Source organism: Delphinus delphis, chromosome 1 (genome assembly GCF_949987515.2).
Source record: "Delphinus delphis chromosome 1, mDelDel1.2, whole genome shotgun sequence".
In the NCBI taxonomy this organism is placed as follows: domain Eukaryota; kingdom Metazoa; phylum Chordata; class Mammalia; order Artiodactyla; family Delphinidae; genus Delphinus; species Delphinus delphis.
In genome coordinates, this window is record NC_082683.1 from 141,166,336 (window position 1) to 141,172,753 (window position 6,418).

Genomic DNA, 6,418 nt, shown 5'->3' on the forward strand with positions numbered 1-6,418 from the left:
GCTCCACATAATATCAAACGGCGAAAATCTCTCAGAGGTCTCCATCTCAACACCAGCACCCAGCTTCACTCAACGACCAGCAAGTTATAGTGCTGGACATCCTATGCAAAACAACTAGCAAGACAGGAACACAACCCCACCCATTAGCAGAGAGGCTGCCTAAAATTATAGTAAGGCCACAGATACCCCAAAACACACCACCAGACGTGGACCTGCCCACCAGAAAGACAAGATCCAGCCTCATCCACCAGAACACAGGCACTAGTCACCTCCACCAGGAAGCCTACACAACCCACTGAACCAACCTTAGCCACTAGGGACAGACACCAAAAACAACAGGAACTACGAACCTGCAGCCTGCAAAAAGGAGACCCCAAACACAGTGAGATAAGCAAAATGAGAAGACAGAAAAACACACAGCAGATGAAGGAGCAAGATAAAAACCCACCAGACCTAACAAATGAAGAGGAAATAGGCAGTCTACCTGAAAAAGAATTCAGAATAATGATAGTAAAGATGGTCCAAAATCTTGGAAATAGAATAGACAAAATGCAAGAAACATTTAACAAGGACCTAGAAGAACTAAAGATGAAACAAACAACGATGAACAACACAATAAATGAAATTAAAAATACTCTAGATGGGATCAATAGTAGAATAACTGAGGCAGAAGAATGGATAAGTGACCTGGAAGATAAAATAGTGGAAATAAGTACTGCAGAGCAGAATAAAGAAAAAAGATTGAAAGGAACTGAGGACAGTCTCAGAGACCTCTGGAACAACATTAAATGCACCAACATTCGAATTATAGGGGTTCCAGAAGAAGAAGAGAAAAAGAAAGGGACTCAGAAAATACTTGAAGAGATTATAGTTGAAAACTTCCCTAATATGGGAAAGGAAATAGTTAATCAAGTCCAGGAAGCACAGAGAGTCCCATACAGGATAAATCCAAGGAGAAATATGCCAAGACACATATTAATCAAACTGTCAAAAATTAAATACAAAGAAAACATATTGAAAGCAGCAAGGGAAAAACAACAAATAACACACAAGGGAATCCCCATAAGGTTAACAGCTGAACTTTCAGCAGAAACACTGCAAGCCAGAAGGGAGTGGCAGGACATATTGAAAGTGTTGAAGGAGAAAAACCTTCAACCAAGATTACTCTACCCAGCAAGGATCTCATTCAGATTTGATGGAGAAATTAAAACCTTTACAGACAAGCAAAAGCTGAGAGAGTTCAGCACCACCAAACCAGCTTTACAACAACTGCTAAAGGAACTTCTCTAGGCAAGAGACACAAGAGAAGGAAAAGACCTACAATAACGAACCCAAAACAGTTAAGAAAATGGGAATAGGAACATACATATCGATAATTACCTTAAATGTAAATGGACTAAATGCTCGCACCAAAAGACACAGATTGGCTGAATGGGTACAAAAACAAGACCCATATATTTGCTGTCTACAAGAGACCCACTTCAGACCTAGAGACACATACAGACTGAAAGTAAGGGGATGGAAAAAGATATTTCATGCAAATGGAAATTAAAAGAAAGCTGGAGTAGCAATTCTCATATCAGAGAAAATAGACTTTAAAATAAAGACTATTAGAAGAGACAAACAAGGACACTACATAATGATCAAGGGATCGATCCAAGAAGAAGATATAACAATTGTAATTATGCACCCAACATAGGAGCACCTCAATACATAAGGCAAATGCTAACAGCCATAAAAGGGCAAATCGACAGTAACACATTCATAGTAGGGGACTTTAACACCCCACTTTCACCAATGCACAGATCATCCAAAATGAAAATAAATAAGGAAACACAAGCTTTATATGATACATTAAACAAGATGGACTTAATTGATATTTATAGGACATTCCATCCAAAAACAACAGAATACACATTTTTCTCAAGTGCTCATGGAACATTCTCCAGGATAGATCATATCTTGGGTCACAAATCAAGCCTTGGTAAATTTAAGAAAATTGATATTGTATCAAGTATCTTTTGCGACCACAACGTTATGAGACTAGATATCAATTCCAGGAAAAGATCTGTAAAAAATACAAACACATGGAGGCTAAACAATACACTACTTAATAACGAAGTGATCACTGAAGAAATCATAGAGGAAATAAAAAAATACCTAGAAATAAATGACAATGGAGACATGACGACCCAAAATCTATGGGATGCAGCAAAAGCAATTCTAAGAGAGAAGTTTATAGCAATACAATCCCACCTTAAGAAACAGGAAACATCTCGAATAAACAGCCTAACCTTGCACCTAAAGCAATTAGAGAAAGAAGAACAAAAAAGCCCCAAAGTTAGGAGCAGGAAAGAAATCATAAAAATCAGATCAGAAATAAATGAAAAAGAAATGAAGGAAATGATAGCAAAGATCAATAAAACTAAAAGCTGGTTCTTTGAGAAGATAAACAAAATTGATAAACCATTAGCCAGACTCATCAAGAAAAAAAGGGAGAAGACTCAAATCAATAGGATTAGAAATGAAAAAGGAGAAGTAACAACTGACACTGCAGAAATACAAAAGATCATGAGAGATTACTACAAGCAACTCTATGCCAATAAAATGGACAACCTGGAAGAAATGGACAAATTCTTAGAAATGCACAACCTGCCAAGACTGAATCAGGAAGAAATAGAAAATATGAACAGACCAATCACAAGCACTGAAATTGAAACTGTGATTAAAAATCTTCTAACAAACAAAAGCCCAGGACCAGATGGCTTCACAGGCGAATTCTATCAAACTTTTAGAGAAGAGCTAACACCTATCCTTCTCAAACTCTTCCAAAATAGAGCAGAGGGAGGATCACTCCCAAACTCATTCTACGAGGCCACCATCACCCTAATACCAAAACCAGACAAGGATGTCACAAAGAAAGAAAAATACAGGCCAATATCACTGATGAACATAGATGCAAAAAATCCTCAACAAAATACTAGCAAACAGAATCCAACAGCACATTAAACAGATCATGCACCATGATCAAGTGGGGTTTATTCCAGGAATGCAAGGATTCTTCAATATACACAAATCAATCAACCTGATACACCATATTAACAAATTGAAGGAGAAAAACCATATGATCATCTCAATAGATGCAGAGAAAGCTTTTGACAAAATTCAACAGCCATTTATGATAAAAACCCTGCAGAAAATAGGCATAGAGGGAAATTTCCTCATCATAATAAAGGCCATATATGACAAACCCACAGCCAACATTGTCCTCAATGGTGAAAAACTGAAACCATTTCCACTAAGATCACGAACAAGACAAGGTTGCCCACTCTCACCACTCTTATTCAACATAGTTTTGGAAGTTTTAGTCACAGCAATCAGAGAAGAAAAGGAAATAAAAGGAATCCAAATTGGAAAAGAAGAAGTAAAGCTGTCACTGTTTGCAGACAACGTGATACTATACATAGAGAATCCTAAACATGCTACCAGAAAACTACTAGAGCTAATCAATGAATTTGGTAAAGTAGCAGGATACAAAATTAATGCACAGAAATGTCTGGCATTCCTATACACTAATGATGAAAAATCTGAAAGTAAAATCAAGAAAACACTCCCATTTACCATTGCAACAAAAAGAATAAAATTTCTAGGAATAAACCTACGTAAGGAGAGAAAAGACCTGTATGCAGAAAATTATAAGACACTGATGAAAGAAATTAAAGATGATACAAATAGATGGAGAGATATACCATGTTCTTGGATTGGAAAAATCAACATTGTGAAAATGACTGTACTACCCAAAGCAATCTACAGATTCAATGCAATCCCTATCAAACTACCACTGGCATTTTTCACAGAACTAGAATAAAACATTTCAGAATTTGTTTGGAAACACAAAAGACCACTAATAACCAAAGCAATCTTGAGACCGAAAAACAGAGCTGGAGGAATCGGGTTTCCTGACTTCAGACTCTACTACAAAGCTACAGTAATCAAGACAGTATGGTACGGCACAAAAACAGAAATATAGATCAATGGAACAAGATAGAAAGCCCAGAGATAAACCCACACACATATGGTCACCTTATCTTTGATAAAGGAGGCAGGAATGTACAGTTGAGAAAGGACAGCCTCTTCAATAACTGGTGCTGGGGAAACTGGACAGGTACATGTAAAAGTATGAGATTAGATCACTCCCTGACACCATACACAAAAATAAGCTCAAAACGGATTAAAGACCTAAATGTATGGCCAGAAACTATAAAACTCTTCGAGGAAAACATAGGCAGAACATTCTATGACATAAATCACAGCAAGATCCTTTTTGACCCACCTCCTAGAGAAATGGAAATAAAAACTAAAATAAAAAAATGGGACCTAATGAAACGTCAAAGCTTTTGCACAGCAAAGGAAACCATAAACAAGATCAAAAGACAACCCTCAGAATGGGAGAAAATATTTGCAAATGAAGCAACTGACAAAGGATTAATCTCCAAAATTTATAAGCAGCTCATGCAGCTCAATAACAAAAAACCAAAGAAACCAATCCAAAAATGGTCCGAAGACCTAAATAAACATTTCTCCAAAGAAGATATACAGACTGCCATCAAACACATGAAAGAATGCTCAACATCATTAATCATTAGAGAAATGCAAATCAAAACTACAATGAGATATCATCTCACACCAGTCAGAATGGCCATCATCAATAAATCTAGAAACAATAAATGCTGGAGAGGGTGTGGAGAAAAGGGAACCCTCTTGCACTGCTGGTGGGAATGTGAATTGGTTCAGCCACTATGGAGAACAGTATGGAGGTTCCTTAAAAAACTACAAATAGAACTACCATATGACCCAGCAATCCCACTACTGGGCATATACCCTGAGAAAACCGAAATTCAAAAAGAGTCATGTACCAAAATGTTCATCGCAGCTCTATTTACAATAGCCCGGAGATGGAAACAACCTAAGTGCCCATCATCGGATGAATGGATAAAGAAGATGTGGCACATATATACAATGGAATATTACTCAGCCATAAAAAGAAACGAAATTGAGCTATTTGTAATGAGGTGGATAGACCTAGAGTCTGTCATACACAGTGAAGTAAGTCAGAACGAAAAAGACAAATACAGTATGCTAACACATATATATGGAATTTAAGAAAAAAAAAAAATGTCATGAAGAACCTAGGGGTAAGGCAGGAATAAAGACGCAGACCTCCTAGAGAACGGACTTGAGGTTATGGGGAGGGGGAAGGGTGAGCTGTGACGGGGCGAGAGAGAGTCATGGACATATACACACTAACAAACATAGTAAGGTAGATAGCTGGAGGGAAGCAGCCGCATGGCACGGGGATATTGGCTCGGTGCTCTGTGACAGCCTGGAGGGGTGGGATAGGGAGGGTGGGAGGGAGGGAGACGCAAGAGAGAAGAGATATGGGAACATATGTATATGTATAACTGATTCACTTTGTTATAAAGCAGAAACTAACACACCATTGTAAAGTAATTATACCCCAATAAAGATGTTAATTAAAAAAAAAAAAAAAAAAAAAAAAAAGATCAAAAGACAACCCTCAGAATGGGAGAAAATATTTGCAAATGAAGCAACTGACAAAGGATTAATCTCCAAAATTTATAAGCAGCTCATGCAGCTCAATAACAAAAAACCAAAGAACCCAATCCAAAAATGGTCCGAAGACCTAAATAAACATTTCTCCAAAGAAGATATACAGACTGCCATCAAACACATGAAACAATGCTCAACTTCATTAATCATTAGAGAAATGCAAATCAAAACTACAATGAGTTATCATCTCACACCAGTCAGAATGGCCATGATCAAAAAATCTAGAAACAATAAATGCTGGAGAGGGTGTGGAGAAAAGGGAACACTTTTGCACTGCTGGTGGGAATGTGAATTGGTACAGCCACTATGGAGAACAGTATGGAGGTTCCTTAAAAAACTACAAATAGAACTACCATATGACCCAGCAATCCCACTACTGGGCATATACCCTGAGAAAACCATAATTCAAAAAGAGTCATGTACCAAAATGTTCGTTGCAGCTCTATTTACAATAGCCCGGAGATGGAAGCAACCTCAGTGTCCATCATCGGATGAATGGATTAAGAATATGTGTCACATATATACAATGGAATATTACCCCGCCATAAAAAGAAACGAAATTGAGCTATTTTTAATGAGGTGGATGGACCTAGAGTCTGTCATACAGAGTGAAGTAAGTCTGAAAGAGAAAGACAAATACCGTATGCCAACACATATATATGGAATTAAAAAAAAAATGTCATGAAGAACCTAGGGGTAAGACAGGAATAAAGACACAGACCTACAAGAGAACGGACTTGAGGATATGGGGAGGGGGACGGGTAAGCTGTGACAAAGCGAGAGAGAG